The sequence below is a fragment of the Lytechinus variegatus genome, chromosome 18 (genome assembly GCF_018143015.1).
Source record: "Lytechinus variegatus isolate NC3 chromosome 18, Lvar_3.0, whole genome shotgun sequence".
NCBI lineage: Eukaryota > Metazoa > Echinodermata > Echinoidea > Temnopleuroida > Toxopneustidae > Lytechinus > Lytechinus variegatus.
This window is the reverse complement of record NC_054757.1, coordinates 14,406,182-14,428,392: the sequence shown is the minus strand read 5'-3', so window position 1 is coordinate 14,428,392 and position 22,211 is coordinate 14,406,182. Positions and strand designations below refer to the sequence as shown.

General features: G+C 36.4%; 1 long non-coding RNA gene across 1 annotated transcript in view; it reads left to right on the top strand.

Annotated features, from left to right (window-relative positions):
• The first annotated feature begins 729 nt into the window (after positions 1-729).
• The window catches only part of LOC121431698, a 64,830-nt gene continuing 43,348 nt past the window's right edge, over positions 730-22,211 (top strand). The window contains exons 1-2 of the long non-coding RNA XR_005972153.1: positions 730-768; positions 18,176-18,255. This is a non-coding gene — a long non-coding RNA (uncharacterized LOC121431698). The remainder of the gene's footprint in view (positions 769-18,175; positions 18,256-22,211) is intronic.

The following is a 22,211-nucleotide window of genomic DNA, read 5'->3' as shown; positions in this document are numbered from 1 at the left end:
CTTTGGGTATCTGTCACTGTAACATAACCCCCGTCTCATGCCTAAACTTCAGCGCTTCCTAGATGTGCTTTCACGGGTGATCGCTATTTTTAGGGAGAATGGGGATTGACGTCATCGGAGTGAGAGCAGAGAGGGTTGTTTTAGACCAAGGGTTAGTGATCTACCAAGATAAAGGCTCGACGCCGAAAAAAAGCAGACAAGTTGGCAGTCCTCGGGGCACAAAAATGATTAGCACCAGAGCATGGACATTCATGCTACCATCAGCTTTAGGAATTGTCGTATAACATGTATTGGGGAAAGACACATACTGTACAATGGTTTGTAAAGGATGATGATGTTGCCAATTTGATGGAATGCATGTGGTTTACGTGCAGTAGTGATCAAATGAAATATTCGAGGACAGTTCAATTGTATACCGCTGATGCTGTAGAATGTTGTGTTTTTGTGCCAGATTATGTTGCTGCACATCGCCGATTTGAGGATAAGGTGAAGGTTAATATTCTTTTATTTATTGTAAATATTCATTGATTCTTTTAGTGTCATAATGTGGTGTATCTTTATTTATTTTCTAGCTTCTTGATAACTAACTACATTCTCTAGTCTTTATGCAGTTTGGTTCATGTCAATGATAATGAATTATTTTTTGCTATTTATATTTACTGCGATCATAAAGTTAACATGTTGCATTATATCTTCCTAAATCCCATTTTTAATACAGATATTCATTGATTTTGGGAGATGAGACAATCCACCCTACCAACAAAAAAGGTATGTATGGGAACATATGATTTCAAAAGTCATTATTAATCATTCTCACAGTGTTAACAAAGAGTGTGATTTTAAATAGCATCCCCCGATTCAGCGTGCACAAACATATTTCTCCCTGTTCTTACAGAGAACCCCAATTTAAATTCTAGCTCGTAATGCCTCTTGATTTGAGAGGTTCTCATAATAATAACGCATTCTACCTCAAATGTTGACATATACCCTGGAGAAGCTAAATTTAAAAAGTTCTATCACATCCTCTAAATTCTGGAGTCCAGTCTAACCTTGGCCACTGTCTAACTCTCTGTTAAAATCATGGGAAGCCAAAAATTTCAAAATTGTATTAATAAGTATGTCATAGTGTTCTATAATTGTATGGCTTCCTCATCTTTTATGGAGTAAGAGTCAAAACAGAATCAGTTGATTTTTTCTAGTCAGTCAGTGGTGTAATGAGCCAGAAAGTTTTGAGAGGGTTAGGTATGGCATATAGGGTGAAATCTATAAAAAGTTGCGAGGGAGCGAAGCGAGAGAACAAAAATGTTGACATTTTTATTACAAAAATCAAATTTTGTGATAGATTTTTGAATAATATCATATTTCATCCTTTTTTTTTTTGGGGGGGGGGAGCTCCCCCAGCCCCCGCCCATCTGTACGCCAGTGCATTCAGTTAGAAATGATTTGAGTGCAAGTGAGCCGACAATCGAAGTTATACTGTAGGAGATACATGTCACAATTCTCTATCCACAGTTAGAACATGGACCTACTAGCCTTAGACCAGAGTTCAAATGAAATCAGAGTTCAGACCTTGAATTTAAAAAAAAGGAAGAAGTGATCCTGAGTTTCTTAATGAGAATGAAATTAATGATAGTTTGGTGCTTGCATTGTCAGATGTGACACTCCTGTCTCTCCACAATATGAAAAACGGGGAAAAAAATATTTTTCCATCCGCAATAAAGAAATTGTTTTCTTCATGCAAGGCGCCTCTTCACAAGCTGCGTTTATATCTATTTTGAGGAATTCCTGATTGACTTTTCAGTTCTGAGAATGATGTTAAATGAAGCCTAAAGAGGGCACCTGCAAGTTTGATTTGTGTTGTAAACACATCCACAATTCTGCATTAGTGTTGTGAAGAATCGTATAAGTTGACACAATGCATTTTTTCTGTGTTGATTTCCGTTTTTGACAAATATTGGTCACATGCACTTATTGGATTATTTTTAATGTTGCAGAATTATATAGATTATTATACTCAGTAAATTGAAATACTCTGTCCCATTTCATACAAAACATGCATGCTATTGCCTCTTTTTCTTGTAAAGTTTAAGTTGATTGAAGATTCTCCTGCTTCTGCTCCTGCTCCTCCGTTCTCTTCTCCTCCTTCTTCTCTTCTCTCTTTTCTTCTTCTTCTCCTTTTTTATCCTTCTTCTCCTTTTTTATCCTTCTTCTTTTTTCTTTTTCTTTTTCTTCTTTTCTTCTCCTTCTCCTCCTCCTTCTTCTCATCCTTTTTCTATTCCTTCCTCTTTTTCTTCTGGGCAATTCCACATCATACAGGATATTTTGACAATTCATAGCCTTAAAGGTATTGTTTAACTTTGTGAGCAGCCGATTTAAAAAATTCTCAAACCAAGATGAAACATGTGTACAAGTGCATGAATTAGAACTAATAAACCCTGAAAACAACCATTATTGAGAATGAAAAGCTAAAACTACAAGGCAAACCCCGATTTTGTAAATAGGCGTCTTATAGACACCTAAAAAGTACACATAAGTGTATGGGATGAAATTAAGATGGTGTTTCCGGTCACTTTATATTTCAATTTTTGAAGCACTAAATAATCATTTTCGAACGCAATTTTTTCTGGGCTTCATTTTTGTAACATATCACAGACACAGGTGACAAGTGTGACCTTCTAGCTCAGATATTTTAAAAGTCAAACCAATGTTAACCAATCACTTTAATAGCCGAATGCTTGAGCAATAAAACTTTCTTTTTTGTCAGCAGGTAGTGATGTGAAAAACTGATAAAAAAAAGTTTGATTACAGGAAAATTATAAATGAAAATGTGTATCGTACATGACTGAGTCAGAAAATGTCAAATGAATGGTAATTCCACATGTTCAGGAAAACTCTTGTTTCACAGGACAATTAGGAGAAAATTAGAATATTTCATGTTTCATACAATAAACTACACAAGAAATGGTGATGTATGGGTGACGTCATCAGTCATCTCATTTGCATACAGACTAGGATATCTATTTGTGAAATTAAGCAAAAATTAAAAATGTCATAACTTTCTTATCATCATCCGATTTTGATGAAATTTTCAGTGTTATGCATGTACGTTTTTCTCTTTTTATTTAAATAATCTTTTTGTTGGGGTGGACTTGTCCTTAAATGATACACAAGTTATATAATATCATAATGATTATACTTGCTTATATAGCACTTAATACCTTTTTCAGAAGTCTTTAACCACAGACTCTACAATGAATGTAGCATAATTACCCTAGCTTTAACCGAGTTACTGCTACATGCTCAAGTGTTATCAAGGAATTAATTCCTGCCAGTTACCATAATACCTCACCTCGTTTTTTGTGCAGAACATTGTGGATGAATTTCTTGCTGAAGGAAATTAAGCCATGGTTGGGATTCGAACCCATGAGCCCCTGTTTCAAAGGTCAGAGGCTAATCCACTTGGCCACAACGCTCCCTGCTGTTGCATGGATCTAATTCAAGTTATTTTGGGGTGGAATTCAATGTAGTCATATTTTTCTTCTCCCGCCAAACAAAGTTTGAAGGGTATATACAGGAATCAGTGTACGGTTGGGCGGGCGGTACGTGGCAAGTTGCAAATCGTGCGCATTGATCTACTTCCTCAGTTTTTAACCAATTCTCATGAAACTTGGAACACATATTGGTGTTGGGGAAATAGATATGCGAGACTCATTGGGCATTTTGATTGGTCGCTGAGTACGATGTGCTTTCACATCAAGCTTGCATCGGTCGCTGCAACTGTACCCTAGATGTGAAAGCAACAATTGTCTGTGTCTGCCGACAAGAGATCTTCTACTCTAAAGCCAGATCCTGTGTTTTACATTATATAGATATCGTGTAGTGACCGGAAAAATAAAAGATGGTGCTATATTTAAGTTGCTTTCAAACCCAACAATATATAGTTAATACCAGGGATTTTGTCAGTGTGAAACTTAAGTATTTTTTATATTCACAAAAGAAAATACTTGCAAGTTAGCTGGTACTTAAAATTGTATGAGCTTTCATGGGGATTGTCACAGTGTAAAAGCAAATTATGAAAATTTTAGGTGAGTCAAGAGAATATAATATGCTGCCATCGTGAATGAATGCACTAGTTTCAAAATTTCCCTTTCATTGCTGTTGGAACTTTATATTAGTTTTAGTAGGTATGAAATGCACAAAAATAGATCATCAGGTTTTCAAGCACTAACAATTGCAATCATGATTCTTGGAAACTCATGATCCACTTGTAATTATGAGATTAAATGCAATCATGAATAATCCTTGGACAATCATGTTTCAAGTGCAATCATGAGTCCAAGTGCAATCATGCTTCTTGGAGAATCATGTTCCACTTGTAAATAATCATGAGTTTGAATGCGATCATGACCCGAAGAGAATTATGATTGAGTTACAATTATGAGTTCAAATGCAATCATGCTTCTTTGATAATCATGTTCCACTCGTAATCATGAGTTCAATGACGATCATGATCTTTGGAGAATCATGTCCCACTTGTAATCATGAGTTCAACTGTGATAATGATCCTTGGAGAGTCATGTACTTCAATTGTAACCATGAGTTCAAATGGAACCATGCTTCTTGGGGAATCATGGGCCACTTGTAATCATGAGTTCAAATGCAATCATGATTCTGGGAGAATCATGCTTCAAATGTGATAATTAGTTAAAATGTAATACCTTTGTTATTACCATTGAAATGCAATCAAGATTCTTGGAGAATTGTCCATTGTAATCATGAGTTCAAACACAGTCATAATGCTCAGCTAAACATGTTTTATATTGCAACTTTTTGGGGGTTTTAATGGTCGAAATAAACCATGTTTTTAACAAAAGCCTTTTCAAAAAGCTGCATTTTTGGGGTGCAATGTATTTTCTTGAACCCAACTTATTGGATTCCTTCCACTCAGCAGTTTGAAGGCACCCAATACTTTATGGGACAGCCTGACTAAATTTTACCCATTGGGACTGAAATAGGAGAGATTGACCTTTAACAATCTGAGAACAATTCTTGCACAAGTACATGCTCAGTCAGGAATTGCATTATTCAACCAATGCATTAATTTAGCTCATAATCCTCCCGTGACATACTAGTACTTGGATCTTATGCATGATTACATGGAGTGAATACACAGGAAATTGGTGATTTAGAGGTAGGCCTATATGTAGCTATAAAAGTGGTATAGCTAAATGTAAACTGACATTCAATTTATTTAAAAAAATTGTCACATTATGAAATTGTAATTAATTATTGATCATAAATTGATAATGATATTAAAAATAATGATGATAATAATGATAATAATAAGAATGATAGCGATAAAAAATAATATTGATTATTATGTAGGGTAAAAATAAATTAATAATTTGGTACTTATATAGCGCATAATCAATTGAAATTGCTCTTTGCGCTTTGTACAAATTGCTCTCCAATATTACAGTTACACTATACAACAAAAATAGATATGTTTTCAAATTTCTTTTAAAAGATTGAACAGAAGTACATGATCGAAGGTGAATTGGTAAACTATTCCATAATTTGGGACCGCAAAATCAAAACATGCTCCCCCCCTTTTGAAACAACTCTAGGAATTTGTAAAATTGTAGTGTCTTCACAAGAACAAAGTCTATAATGTGGCTGGGTATTTGTATGGTGCACATGTTCACCTCATTAGGTGTTGAAGGTGTTCCTATATTACCCTGGCTAATGAAGCAACTCTACTGATTCTGGTGCTGACAGCTTTTGGGGCAATTCCTTCTAGCTGATACCCACCTCACCTGGGTTGAGTGCAGCACATTGTGGATCCATGCAATTCTCTAGTCATTTCTGCAGGCAGCTAGAATATGCTCTCAGTTTGCGCAGATAAACATGAACAGAAGCTTTGTTAGTTCTATATGTACTGTACATGTATGTATGAAGCTCTCTGTACATTACCCTATCACAAGACTCAATTGATGCTCTACGCGTCTAAACAATTTTTTTTTCTAACAAATGTAGGAAGTATGTGTTTAAAATGCAGTATTATGTTATTTTTGTTGGTGTGAGCATGGACCCTACAGCTGGAGGATGAATTTTGACAATGCTCATCACTGCTCATCTTGGTGTGTCTACTATGACATTTCTTATCTGCCTCAGGCCCGAAAGAAGTCTAATTGGATTGTAAATCAGGACAGCATATAGCTTGAAATATGCAGTGGGGTTAGGTAGGTAGGAAAGTGTGTTGGTAAATAGACCGGTGTGTTGGTAAATAGACCGGTGTGTTGGCTCAGTTGGTAGAGCGTCCGTCTCACAACCGGGAGGTCAGGGGTTCAAACCCCGGCCGCGTCAGACCAAAAGACTTTAAAAGATGAGAGTTGCTGCTACCCTGTTTGGCGTTCAACGATTAAAGGGATAGAGCCTCGTCGATCTGGCGCTGCACAGCGGCTGCCGGGCACACGATCAATTGGGCAAAACAAATTTTCGGAGTATTTAATTTCATGTCTATTTCGAACAATAAATGATGGATTTTTGTTTTTCATTTTCAAGTAAAAAAGGCATGAGGCAAAGGTTATAGCTGTGAAAACCAAGAGGAAAGAGGGATGGAGGTCAATTTTTTTTTGGTGGGGGGGGGGATAAATTGCCAGCCCAATGGATATAATAATGACAGAATATTATCAAACTGGAGATGTTTGATAAGACATGGATCATATGGTACAGTTGTGCTAAAAAATTAGTGAGCACCACCACAAATTGCTCTCCTTCATGCCGAGTGCTGAATGTAGTCAACAACACTACAATGTTCACCGGAAACAAACTCAATTAAATGTAATATTTCATCACCTGACTTCACAATTAAACATCTAAAACGTGGCAGAACTTGAACACTTTAAATGATTATATGTTCATTTTGTGGTGGGGTTCACTGACCTTTGAGCACCACAGTATTATAGCCACTCAAAATGGTTGCAAATCAAGTACAGATGTTGCTAAGAAATTTTGGAAAATGGGGTAAACTTTGTACTCATTCCTAGTGTCCCCAGTTACAGGTAAATATTCACACACAAACACACTCATGTAGATACCATCTACCACATACTTTGAAATTCCAGCACCAAACCTGTTTTGAATTGCAAAGCTAAAAGAAAACAAAAATGAAAAGAGACGACCAGAATCATTGTTTTTTCAGAGACTTCACGTAAAGGAAGTCTTAATTAAGGGTGAGCAAAAACAAATGAAGAAATGAAGATATCCCTAAGATTACAAGACGGTAATGGCTACAGAGAGTGAAATGCATGAAGCTTGGATAGAGCTTTAGGGATGAGAAAAGAGGCAAAAATGGAAATTGAGACTTGTCCTGGAAAGCGTCTGAGGTCATTATTCGTGCTTGGGCCAAAAATAGTTGGCTTTTGGCTTGCATAATTGCATTTGCATCGTGGCTATCAAATCTTCATCTAAATGTACTTGAAGCATGGAGCACAGCATCAAGCAAATATTCCAAATCCATCATAATGGTGGATAGTTTGAGTTGAGGGTTTATGATCATTTGGTCCAATGCTAGTTGGTTTAAAAATTGGTCTGATTCCGAGAACATCTGACTAGTTTTGGTTATTATTGTCTATATAGAGTGTTTTAGCAATGCATTACAAACATGTATTTTGGTCTATATAAATTGCCTGTTCAATATGAGAGCACATCCCTAAAGAAATCAGACAGAATATCCCATGGGCTCCTGTACAAACTTTCCATTGAATATGAGACTGTATTCAACAGTCGAGGGTGCATGCACACATGTGCAAAATATACAATGCATACAACAATAAATGAAATGCGATACGCAGCATAGAGCACAATGATATTTCATAACGTCATAATAAAGTACATTTACATGTAAGTTGCATTTTTACATTGATCTCATGAAGTGAGGCCATGAGTTTCTCAATCAATTTGTTCCCTCTTTTGGGGGGGGGTGGGATGAATAATAATTATATTGGATGGATTTATTTCATGGATACCAGAAATATTCTACCCATTAAGGTCAATATTCGATTCATCTTCGATTTGTAGAATATTTGCCCAAACTTATAAATATAAGTTTTTTTATGCTGACTGGGGTGACAACTGAATTCTCATCTAGGCTTTGTACAGGGACTTTTGAGTTCTATTTGAATATTCTCTTCAGAAAATTAATAATAAAATATATTCCAAATCTTTTGTGTGCCTGAATCACATTAAGTGTGCAATGGGCTTATATTTCCATGCCTATATAATAAATGAGAACAGTCTGAAAGTTAGATGAAATTTGAGAATGATTTTAACGGGTTCAATAGGCTGACTGGTAATTAGACTATAAATTTGGTATAGCTCATATGGGATGATACCAAAACGGGTAGTATTAGACAAAACAAAATCAAACCAAAAGTGATTCTTAAAGCCTGACTTTAGATTTAGTCAATCTCCCCCAAAGTACATGTCCCGATTCAATTTCATTACGAGATTATACATTTATTAATGCATTTGCTCCAAAAGCTTGTGATGTGAAAAATATAAACTAAAAAATGTGTTTTATTTGATAAATTAACTGGTTTTACAACAGAATTTAATTTGATTGGGTACCCAATTAAAGTAGAATATCAGTGTGTTTTTGTTATTTTTTAATATAAAACATGTTCTAAAGTTTGGAATAGGCCAAAAATATCAGGATATTAGCTTTGTCAGTATCCTTTCAATATTCAATTACTAAAAGTGCTCGAAATAGCTATTTTAATGAAAATGAAAAAAATAATATTTAGAGAGGGCGCTAGATTTATTATCAAATCCTAACCACTGCAAAAATGCCATTTTTAATTCTAAATGTAAAAATGCATACTATGACTGCGTACGCTTTTGTAATATTGTAATGTTAAATAATATTTGGGTACATATTACTGCCCTAGCTTTTACCAATGCTGAAGACAGGCTTCAAGAATGATTGAAGGGGATATAGGAAAACTATCCAGAGTAGAGGGAAAATGAGTCATTTGTTTGAAATGAATTTATGACTGAAACCTAAAACCAAAATTGAATCTAGTATCACATAAATTTAGCCATGGGCTTAAATGAAGGATTTCCACCATTAAAGTTTGTGTTTGGATCAATTTATTTCATCTGTGCTGATTCTGTATAGACTAGGACAGGAAACATTTCTAAACTGTTCTTTTATTCAGCAGAGAACTATTTTTGTTTTATTTCAAATTTTACTCAGTGTTTGCCTGGCACTGTTGGATCCAAAATTGTGTGTTTTTTATATTTCATTCTAGAATAATTTTATTTCACCTCTTTAAAATGAAAATTGAAGCATCAAACACATTGTAAAACACCACAACATGTCATCAGGTCATCCATTTTTCCTTTTTTTAAAATAATGTTAATTCAATATTTCATTGAAATTCGATTTAATCCAGCCATAGCGAGTGATAATTAAAGCATCTTTGGCAATGCTTCAATCAATTTTGTTCTTGTTAAAGTTTAAAAAAAGGTAACATCCAGGTTAGCATTCCAGAGTGTTTATCGAGTTGGATATCTAATGAAGATGTGGAAGTAGTATACTGTATCAATTTTTAAATTGATTATTACTTAATGAAATTCTCTCCCATTTTTTATCAGGGGGGGGGGCAGGCACAGATCCAGCTTGGTTAGACAAAATACCATTTCAGGGGTGATACTGTGTTTGCACAGTAGTCTATTGTGTCTAATCCTGATGTTAAAAGGAGAATGAAACCTTTGGGAAAAGATAGCTTGTGTGAAAACAGAAAAATCAATCTGACAAATAATGGGAAAGTTATGAGCATTTGAATGTTGTGGTCACTAATGCTATGGAGATCCTCACATTGGCAATGCGACAAAGATGTGTGATGTCACTTGTGAACAACTCTCCCCATTACTTTAGTATATATTTCACTTAAACTGCCTCTTTTATCACATCTATCAGTAGATCATGTGTTATTTCTATAGGAGGGCATGTAATACAGATTTTTAAAGAATATATCATGGATAAAGAGTTTGTATCACCATAAGAAAAAGCAAAAAGAAGACATTTGGGGGGGTATTTTAGTATTTGGGGGGGTATTTTAGGGGGGGTATAGTCCATCAAAGGGAAAGTTGTTCACATGTGACATCACACATCCTTGTCGCGTTGCCAATAGGAGGACCTCCATGGCATTAGTGATTGCAATATTCAAATGCTCATAACTTTCTCATCATTTGTCTGATTTTTCTCGAATTGTCTTTCCCCTTTAAAGTAAATTCCCCTTTAAAGTAAAAAAAAGTAACATCCAGGACGGGGCCAGGTTCTTGTCAGTATTTGCTTTAGGGTTACTGTAACCATTGACAAGTAATGGGTGTGCTTTCTAACAAAGTATTCTGTTGATTACAGGCTTTTGTGAAATTGGGCCACAGCCTCATCAGAAAAATAAACTGTATAAATAACATTCTGCCATGAAATGCAATATCCGTTAGCTAATAACCGAGGGATCACTCTCATTGAAATGAGCCTTATTTTATTCATGCGCTGATCATGGAGGATTGTCTGAAGAAGCGATCATGGTGGGGGAGGGGGGGAAGGAGGGGCTTGCAGCTAATGGATGGTTTGTTCAGCTGCCCTCTCTTATCGTCATCCCAGTAGAATTCGTCTTTGAAGTAAATCCCCGTTGCCATGGCAGCCGCTGAGTTTAAAGCTTTGTCGTGTCGGTGCAGAGATTTTGGATGTAAGTGGTACGGGGCGAGGAATAAACCGGGACGAAAATGGAAGGGAAGGAACAGTCGCAGGATGAAGACCGACTTTTTTTGTTGAATGTTACAGCAGGTGATGACTTTCGGTCAGATTCCCTTACGTTTTAGAAAAAGCGCTTTCTCTCTCTCTTTGTGTAGGAACCTGTTGCCTGCATTTCCTGCATTGAAAATCCACCACACACTATACGACTCTGCTTCAACCTAGTTTTTTTTGGTTGCTCTATTGTGTTCCAAAATGTACCATTTTTTCCCCCTCGAACTTAATTGTGAAAATAGTGGAAATAACAATAGATTAATTTTGTTGATTGATTGATTTGATTTTTTTATTTATTTATATGTTTGCATATTTATTCAATATTTTTTTACATTCATTTTATAGCAGTCCTGTAATCAGATGCATTATGCATATATCATTATTCTTAGAGTAGATGATTATTTGGTTGTCTCGCGAAGCGGTTAAAACTTGTAGAGAGATCTCACAAATTTTCAACCACTTTGTCCACTTTATTGAAATCGCTGTGATGATTAACTTCAAAATTATTATTTATATAGTTTATTTAATACATATATTTTATTTAGTTGGAAATCACTAATTTATTTGTATTCATTTTTTAAGTTTATTAACTTCAATCCCATTGAACAAGAACTGACATTTTAATTCCTTTTCTACCATGCTTTTCCAAGAGTAATAAACTGTATAGAAAGTGATTCTTGTATTTTTTCATGTGAAATTAACAAACTTAGAATTTTTCTGATCTGACCTGTTCGCCAAAATCACCTTCAATTCAAATGAAATAAATAACTGGGAAAAGAAGCCGATAGTTTATAATCATTGTGCAGTCCATGTAGACAGTGATTTGCTCTGAAGTGTTAATTATAAAGATTAGTTTTTCTTTTGTCCAATTTTGCTGCCTAAATATAGCTCAAAATGTTTGCTCTTCTCATTTTCGCCAAGTAGCAATCACACAGCTACAGTAGGCTCGCTATTGGTCAACGGTCATGCATCGTTCATTAATAGCTGATTTTCAAGCCGCTCTTGTAGGTTCCCCTATTACTTTTCTATAAGATGCAATCTGCGCATTACTGACCCGCTTGTTTGCCCAATCAGTGCGTAACGACCCGAAGAACGGAGGGAGAGAACGAAACAGGACAAGAAAATGGAGTAGATTTTTAGAGCAAATATTGATGTCTCGCTTTGCAAAGCAAGGTGATGTCAATTAGCTTTATTGTTGGTGGCCATCTTGATTGTTTGTCGTCACCATGGCGACATGCTGGAGGTTCACGGTCTATGATAATGCAGCATCCGCGATACAGATTATGCACACAGTCAATAAAACATTGCTAATGAATTGAACGCAATTCACTGTTTTTGTTGTCAACTGGTACTGTAATGTATTGAGGCGTGGGTGTTTTATGTATCAGAACATGTTACCATGGTGATACAGGTATGCTGTTTGCAAAGTAAATCTTTCTTGGTGACTACCCTTCACTCTTATACCATGTCATGCCCTCTTCAGCAATGTTTATCTGTCACCATGCCAATAGCATGGTTGTAGAGTAATATGACTTAAGTTTCAAGCATTTTCTTGGTAGATGATCACGTCTTAAGGAACTTGTACCCGTGTGAAGGTTTCATTTCATATCAATCTGCATCACATATTTGGGACCTTCTTTTGTAAATTTTCTATTAAAAACATATATTAAAAATGTACATACTGCAGCAACTCGACATGCACTCATCAGAGTTAAAAAACATCTTTACACAATATACAATGATATGTTGTTTGTGTGTTTGCCTTGTATTATCTTATTGTTTTGTTTGCTAAGTTTTTTTTTTGCTATTGCTTTTTTGTCACAATAACTGATCTGTCATAATATATTGTTTATATTGTAATTAAACCTTGATGGGAACTTCATGATTCAATAAAACATACAAACATATAAAAGAATGTGTGTCCAAACTAGTGTGTATATAGTTGCATATTACTGTGTTGATAGCTGTTGGAATCTGCACATTGAATTTCAAAACTGAAAATAAATCCATATCGGCTATGAATAGTGGCCATATGCAGCCAAACATTTGATTTAGACTTAACCTTTTCACCATTAAATGCTAAAACATGTGAATTCATTTTTTTTTAGATTTAAAAGGTAATCCTCAAGATTAAATGTAAATCAAATATTCTGCTAATCACTATGCACAGTCGATCTGGATTCATTTTAAATCCTCAAAATTTAGAGTGAAGCTTCAATATGTAATGTAGATAGGCTTTCTTGTTATTTTGAGAATAAAATGAATAACATAGAATTTTATGAATGTGAAATATATTGTTGGCATTGCAAATGATAATATTTCTGCATTCAATTTTGGCTGTTTTTGGTTTGACTTAACAATGTATATATTTAATATTCACAAATGTCAAACTGTACAACGGGGCAAAATTAATTATTGCTGCCAATTTACATATCGATTCCCCCCCCCCCAAGTTTTCTTTAATGAGTAATGAGTTAATGGGGTTTTACTGTCCAATTCGAAAGCAAAGAGCTCCCTCTGCATGTTGGTTTATGCAATCACACGGTTGTACATGCCCATCGCTTGTTCTGGTGTGAATCTGGAGGAAACGTTTGACACCTTTTGCCGTAATTTGCTCATTTCCTCTCCCTGGTTGCCCCCGGCGATGACCCACCTGTTTAGGCTGGTGGTGACTGCTGGTCAATTTAAGTCAGAAAACGAGGAGTCTTTGGTAATGAGGTTTAAAAATTAAGAGCATGCTTTGAATGTGTAGTCTGGTGGAAGGGCTGCTGATGGAGGTAGTCTACTAGCACAGACTTGTATTTGACACTTGATCTAATAACAAGTCTAGAGTAAAGACTACATGCCATAGGCTCTGTCTGTGTTAGAGGAAAAAAAAGAGAAAAATCCAGCAAGCATAACACTGAAAATTACATCAAAATCAAATGTAAAGTAAGAAAGTTGAAACATTTTAAAGTGTCATAACTCTCAAAATTGGATGTAAAATAAGAAAGTTATGACATTTTAAAGTGTCATAACTTTCTTATTTACATCCGATTTTGATGAAATTTTCAGCATTGCGCTTGTCTGATTTTTCTCTATTGATTCAAATCAACATTTTTCTGAGGTGGACTTGACCTTTAAAGATAAATGAAAGTTGTTGCAGTAAACACTGATTTCACGAGAAAGTGTGTAAAACCAAGCTCAATTGTCACTATATCATCGAGGATCTAGATTTGGTACAGTTACATAAACTGAACTTTGTGAAATCTTGAAATCTATGCTGAAAAATGTTCGCACTGAAGATCACCACCACAGATTAGCGCACATGGGACAGTGTATTATGATTGCCTTGAATGTTGGCCCGACGCTTGACACGAATCCCGTGCTTATTTGCTAATTTCTTAGCAATTACACAATTTCTTCCAGAAACCTTTGGCACATATTTTTTATTCATGCAATCAGACACTTTGGTGGTCATTTCATTGGATTCCGTACATACTCATTTTGAAATCGTTACCACAACTGGAATTTATCTTTAAGTAAGTAGAGCCATTCACAGTAGACAGTGAATCTAGTCTCACTGCTTCAGACTCTGCGCTACACAGCAAAAACTTTGGTGTTAACCGGTGTACATAGAGGACCACACCAGTTATTTTACACCGGTGTTAAATTGGTGGTGTTAGTTCTACACCTATAGGTGTTATTACAACACCTATGGTTGTTACATTTACACTCTTTGGTGTTATGTTCAATCTCTAGGGTTTTATTTTAACACCTAAGGGTGTGGTCCTCTATTAACACCACTTTGTGTCAGTTTTAACACCACAGCTTTTACAGTGTATGCACTCTATGCGAATTGTGAAAACCAAGGGTCTGTGCCTGCAGACTAGACTGGAGGTTGGTCATGAAATTATCTTGAAAATTAACCTTTTGCATACTGGAACCATATGGGCCATGTATAAAGCCTATGGGAATCACAGAGTTCAGTAGTCAATTGGGTAACTTCCAAGGCATGTCCACATGATGTAATTTTTCATTTTTTTCTTTCCCAAATTACTCTCTAAATTTCAAGGATTTAAAATAAAATAAATCCACATACAAAACCCCTCCCCAAAACAGCTAAATCAGATTTACTGTAAGACTGTACTTGGATGTTTTTTTATAAAGAAAAATATTGGGTTTTTATGTCATTTTTTTTTAATTGACCGGCCATATGTATAAAAAAAACTAAGATCAAAAGGTCAAGTCCACCCCAACAGAAAATTGTTATACATGTAAATGAATAAAGATAGTCAAAGCAGCATAATACTAAAATGTCATCAAAATCAGACTTATGACATTTTGACTGGTCTGTTTTTAATTTCATATCCATTAAATCCAAGATGTATAGGCCTAAACAATACACCCCCAAAACAAACTTATCAAATATGTATGAGGCAAAACCCTCAATGGAGAACCTAACCTAGAAGTGAAGTATTTTCAAATAGTATCAGTATTTCATACCAAGACACTCATTCAAACTGTCTTTATATCTTTTCTTTTTGTCCACCTTTAAATGTAATTTTCTGGATAGATGGTGCCATGATATAAATGCCTTTTTACTATTTTTACTATTATCTTCTGGTACGGTATTTCAATAAATTTAAACAAACAGTCCCGCCACTGAAAATTACTTTAAAATTGCAATAGATTATTTTCAGAGGACCTCTATAGAGTTTTATAAATTGCTGGTACAGGGGAAAATGGTTCTCCAAGCCTTGTGTGTTTTGAGTTTTGAAGCTGGACCCCCTCATCTGTGCCTCACCCATTTTATGTCTTGATGGTCCATTAGTGAGAGAGCCTGCTATTACCCATGCTACCAGGGGACCGATCCCAACAGTGATCAACATCTGAAGGAAAGACCATATAGTGTGCCTGGCCCATTTCACATCCAAAACTCTTCTACTCCCTCTCTTGTGCCCTCTACCTTTTCTCCTCCTCCTTTTCCCTCTCCTCTTCTTTCTCCTCCTCCTCCTCCAGCTCCTCCTTCTGCTCCTCCTCCTTCTCCTGCTTGTACTTCTAACCCTTCTTCTTCTGCTCTTATCCATACTACCACGGGACCAATCCTAGCAGCAATCAACATCTGAAAGAAGAACCGTGTGTGTATTCACATCGATTCAATTTGTATGTTATGGGTATTATCATGATTGTAGCTTGTCAAAGCGTTGTGGTGTAGTGGTTCTACCTCTTGCTTTAGAGGGTCGTATGTTCAAATGTCACTGTGGCCAAGCATCGTTTTACATGGCATCAATCCACACTTTGCCACTCTTCATCCAGGTGTTAATCAGTTACCCGGTAGGATGCGAATGCCTATGTAGTATGCCTAGCATTTGAGTCTTGGTACTTTGGTTGAAATGCTCTCCATGGAGTGAAGAAAGTGCATCCATTATTTGCTGCATGCCGTGATTCAATGATGGGTAATAGTAATTATAATGTTTAGCACTTAAAAACAAAGTATTTTTACTGTAAATGTAACTTATATTATGATTCAAAGAAGCATACACGTGGAGATACATTTGAAGACCGAAATGTATAGAAGCTTTAAAGTGCCATCTGCTTGATGAGATGGCAAGATTTTTACCTTTATGTGTTGATTTCGTGGATGGTCGTCCAAACCGTTGTATCAGTCAATTTTGGTAAAAAAAATTGGTTTTGAGATTATTGCATAAGATATAAGTAAAACTCCTACTCTATTCATAACTAAATTTCTAGGCAGCAATCTATTTCATTTTTTTGAGATACATATGAGAGGATATAGATGCCATACAAATTTTTGATAAAATGCGCAAATCTTATTGGAAACGTGTACTGTAACTGAGCGAAACGATGTTTTGACTGCTGAATATTTTTTTTGATAAAATGCGCAAATCTTATTGGAAACGTGAACTGTAACTGAGCGAAACGATGTTTTGACTGCTGAATATTTCAGCCAAACTGTCGTATCGGCACTTGGCACTGCATTGACTTTGCAAGTGAAAAGCAATAGGTTTTGACTGATCATGCATTGAAATTGCAGTCAGTCGAAACATATCGCTTTTTCCCAATGGCGTTTTTGCATAGGGAAATTCTAAGCCGCTCAAACAGAAATTACAAGCATCTAGTTCTTTTGCAATATTTTCTCGGATCCTTAGTTATGTGTAGTAATAAAGATACAGTCAAACCTGTCTTAGTGGCCACCTGTCTATAGTGGTCACCTGCCTATAGTGACCACTAAAACCGCTTCCCATGGAGGCAGATTGTGTGTATAAGAACCTGTCTATAGCAGCCACCTGTCTATAAAGGCCACATATTGTGTTTCCCTTGGGCGGTCACTATAGACAGGTTTCACTGTACCAATGTCAATCAATTTTCTTGATCTTTCCACCCATGTATTTTTCTAGCAATGAATGTGTTGTAAGGCTGGGGAACTAAGTGTGAAAATTATAGTAAACTTTGAAGTCAATTTTGTGAAATGGGTTTGCACCATTGTATGTGTGATACGACGCTTGGAATGACTGCCAATGATTTAATAGACTTTAAGATGCTGACGTGATGGATGAGATACGTTGTCTTGCCAAGTTGACTTATAACAATACCATCATGGCAAGTCATCAAGATACAATATCTTGGCAAGTCAGCAAGTTACGTTATCTTGCCAAGTTGACTTAAATACAAGAAGTCATAGTTCAGCATACTGGGTTACATCAATAGAGTATTCACTACCACTATGCGGACTCTTTCTCGAATGTAGAGATTCTATTGTAAAGAACCATTCATGATGAAGCAGCCTTTGTAAAAAAAAATCTGTGAATCAAAACCCCAGTGTTGCCCTGGACTCTGCACAAACGTTATATTTGCCATTTTTTGTCAGCTCCGAATCTTAGGATGATCTGCTGTCTTGGTTCACCAGTTTTTGACAAAGACCTCTATTAGATGTTCGTTGTGATTTGACAGGCATTTACAAGGCATTTACTTTGTTCTAGAATCTGTCCCTGTTGCAGTTGTGAAAACTCGCTATTGTTATCTGCTTCATGTACCTGTCTCGTCATGATCACTTATAACTTTTTATAAGTCGACTTGGCTAGATGATGTATCTTGCCTCGTCCACATGTGAACATGATATGAATTGACTTATAAAGATGTACTAGTAGTATTGACTTACATGTTGACTCATTAAGTTGATATGACAAGATACACTAGATTGTAATCTCATCAAGTAAATGTCACTAGCAAAGCTGTCATGGACATCTAGCTATCCAATGATAGCACAGCACATAATTTAATGATAATAACTTGACTATGATCATGAATGTTTTAATAATTTTGTTTCTATATTTATCTTGTTTTTTACATCAGAATTGCACCTTGATGGAGACAGTCTTTATATCATTTGATGGTGTTTCTTTATGTTGATGGAGAAGATGGATAACATAAAGGTATGTTACATATTTGTCAGACATTTGTGATGTAATATTTCTCATTCCTTAAAGCTTTCATATTACATTCATGTTTTTAACATGAAGGCCTACAGGAGTAGTCAACCATGTTTTTTAACAATTAACCCATGAAGAAAATGTCTGCTTGTGGCTATTTAATGTATTTGTTTATATATTTCTTAGTTAACTTATTCTTTTAGTATTTATCTTGTATTTTATAATTATTATTCAATTATTCATTTCATTTTGGAAAGAAGTCAGAAGAGAAATTTTAAATTTCGTTCTTATATCCACAGAAATTGCTTTCCCCTTCTTTCATTTCACTTGGTGCATCCTTCTTTTTAAATACTCTCTTACATTCCTCCAACAACAAAAATGAAAATGATAATTAAACAGTGGGAAAGAAATGAGAGACAATAAATCAAATAGAGGGGAGAAAAAAAGAGGGATCTGAGAGGGGCAGAGAATGGGAGGGAGAGGGGAGGGGAGGGTATAGAATAGGATGGGAGGAATGAAAGGGAGTGGAGGAGAGGAGGGGATGAAGGGAGGAAGATGGAAGGGGATGAGAAGGGAATGGGAAAGGGAAAGGAGAGCAAGAGAAGGGATGGAAGCAAAGAGGAGTGGAAGAAGGGAAGGGGAGGGGAGAGGGGGTTGGAAAGAAAGCAAAGGCGAGGGGATGGGGAAAGAAAAGAAAGGGAGAGGGGATGGAAAAGGAAGCGAATGGGGAGGGGAGGAAGAGGGCAGAGGGGATGAGATGGGAAAGAAAGCAAAGGGGAGGGGAGGAAGATAAGAGGAGGGGATAGTGGATGGTAAAGGAAAGGAAGCAAAGGGAGGAAGAGAAGGGAGAGGGAATTGGAAAGAAAGTGAAGGGGAGGAAGAGAAGAGAAAAGGAGGGAGGGGGGATGGGGAATTAAGCGAAGGGGAAGGGACGAAAAATAGAGGAGAGGAGAGGGGATTGGAAAGAAAGCGAAGGGAAGGGAGGAAGAGAAGAGGAGGGGAGAGGTGATGGGATGGGAAAGAAAATGAAGGGAAGGGGAGAGGGAAAAGGGCAGAGAGAAAGGGGGCTTGACATTAATGATTCAGATCAAAGAGGAGAGAGATATTTTACAGAAAGGTCTCAAAACCTTTGTTACACACCCATTACCGCTCACTCAATTCCCTCTCAAAACAACAGATCTGCTCAGGAAAAGACGGTTAATGGAAGGGTTACAGAACCTTTGGTGTAGACTCAATTAATGATGTATGCTTAAGCTCTGTCAAGGAAAGTTCAAAGTAAATTATTCCCCAGAGAAAAAATCTTGAAAGAGGATCATGATGAAACCTAGTGAGTGTTTCATGACCATCTAGCCAGTGATTTTTACTGACTAATTCTTTTCTAAGCCAATCAGATGCAAGGATTTCAGTAGCTTATAACAGTTGTTGGTGAAAGTCACTGACTATTTGCTTCATGCAATGCTCCCCAGGAGTCCTAAATCTCTCACCGATAAATGACTCTGCTGCAGTACAGCCACAATTTTAAGATCATGGTCCTCCTGGGAGATCAGCCCATCATAACTCTGGTCTAAATTAGCCAGCGATGAGCATACTCCAAGTGGGAAATAACATGTGACATGCTGTCAAGGAATCTATGATGAAAGTCTTTGGCAACATCGGAAGAGTGTTGTGGAGATAACATTTTGTACTTCCAGTGCAGCCAGAGGAGTGGTCAGAGACTGTCGCTTAGTGGTAGAGCCGTTGAGGACATGTATTCTGAATTACTATACATGTACCTTTGGATGTGTAGGAACTTTCCAAGTGGTTTTCTGATAAAGTATTTGTTTCATTTTGGATGATTTTTTGGTTGATTTGTGGAAGAACTTACTAAAACTTGATTTATGTGGATCTTTGAATTCATCTCCTGACTCAACTACACTATTGACCACATGCTTCCTAGATATATATTCCTTTGGAGGAAGTTCTTGCTGAATTGAGGGCATGCTTTCCAGACATGTTCATCTTGCCTATGAATGCCACAAAGTAAGCCCTCTTGGGTGACTGTACATTTAGTGTTTGTCTATTTCGATTTCAATAATCATAAATCATTTTTACTGATCTACAGAAATATATATTTTGGAACCATCTTCACCAAACTTGCAAGAATCTCTGCGGTCATCTTGAGGAAGTCTCAATCTAATGACTTTGGTTCATTTCTTCTCTGTTCCTATTTTTAGTTTACTTAAATTTGCCTATGGATGATGTCATCACTGGTTTTGATGTGCACCATTAACCAATTCACTACCACATTCTGTTATTCGTAATAAGCTTTGCACAGAGACAACTTGGTTCCACAAGGTAACAAGTTAATCTAATCATTCGGAGGAAGCATAGCTACAGAAAACAAATGCCTTGGATGTAATTGTGTTTTATTGGTCATCAGGTGTTTCTAAAGGGCAGGAGCAATTGTGAACAAAAAGCCAATAGCCAATTTCCTTCTCTAGCATAAGGAGTAAGAAATCTCAACATTCTCATTGCCATTGGTAAAGTAAAAGGATGGCACTTTTGCTTAATGAAAACGGGAAGTCTGTTTATTTGATCAAGGAAATGGGAGAATAGTTAATTAGGTCAATGATTTAAGAATTGAGGTGTGTTCTAATTTGGCTTGTAAAGTAATGTCCAGAAAATGCACAGAACCGGGAGATGAGTGTTATAGCTTTTGATTTGTTTATCTGGACTGCGAAGATTAGGGGCCTGTCATACAAAGAGTTGCGATTGATCTGATAAATCACAACTATGGAAAGCCAGTAACGTCAACATCGAAAGTACATGTCTGTTAAAAATATTTTCTAGAAATGACCTATGTTCATACATTCACTGTTTTTTCTCGACAATTCAGTATTCTTCAGTTTGTTTTCAAAGGACATTGAGCCAATTTCGTGAAGATAAAATTATGACATTGATGGATTTCCATATACTTGGGATTGATTGGATTAATTGTAACTCTTTGTAAGATGGGGCTCTGCATGCACAAGTAAGAGAGTATTTGTGGAGGTACTGTGGCAGAGTTGTCTATTAAAGGCACATGACTGGACACATGAAAGTCAAGGGTTCAATCCCCGGCCACAGTATGACCTTGAGCATGGACAGTGCTCTTTTATCCAGCATCAAAATAGATGCAATGTTATAATTATGCACGGTAAAAATATCAATTTTTAAACGTCTGAGGACCAGGCCAATTTTTTTTCAGTAGGTACTTTTCACAGCATACTTGCCTTTTACTGCAACATTGGATAAGCTTTATCATGGCAATAAAATGGGACTTTCCTGGGATCCTTTTTTTTATTTTCCATGGCGCTCTTTTGAGCATTTTGGGAGCAAATTGCCCCAAGGCCCCGTGTAATTGTTTTCCCTGCTGAGGAACAAATTATTATGCCAAATTATTAAGTCCATATCTAGCAAGTCGAGTTGCGTCTAGATTATCCTGCCAGTGCAGTGCGGCCAGCATATTATTCACGCAGTACCCGCAGCGAGCGAGGTGACCGGGAAGTTATAGCATGGCCAGAGTAGAGCATCATGGTCTTGGCTCTGGCATAGCTTGTGTAGGTTTGGTAGGTATAATAGGGGCAGCAAAATTAAGCCGAAGAATGGTAACACAAAAATGTCATCAGTCTAGATGTATTTTCATTGCTCTGCAAACTAAAATAATCATGATTAGTAAATTACCTTTTGTCTTATATTTTTTTAGATACAAAAACGCTTGAATAATATTATTTAAAATATTTTATTGGAAGTGTGATTATCTATAAAAAATAGTAAAATTGAACAAATGAAAAAATCAACTCTACAATCTTCCAAAAAAGTGCTCTGGGAGAAAATGGTCACAAAATTTGAGCAGAGTGAACCTTCTCAAAAAGCAACACTGCCGTGTGTTGCTGCCCTCTACGTTCGTTGGTTCCAACCTAGAACCTCTCTGATCAGGG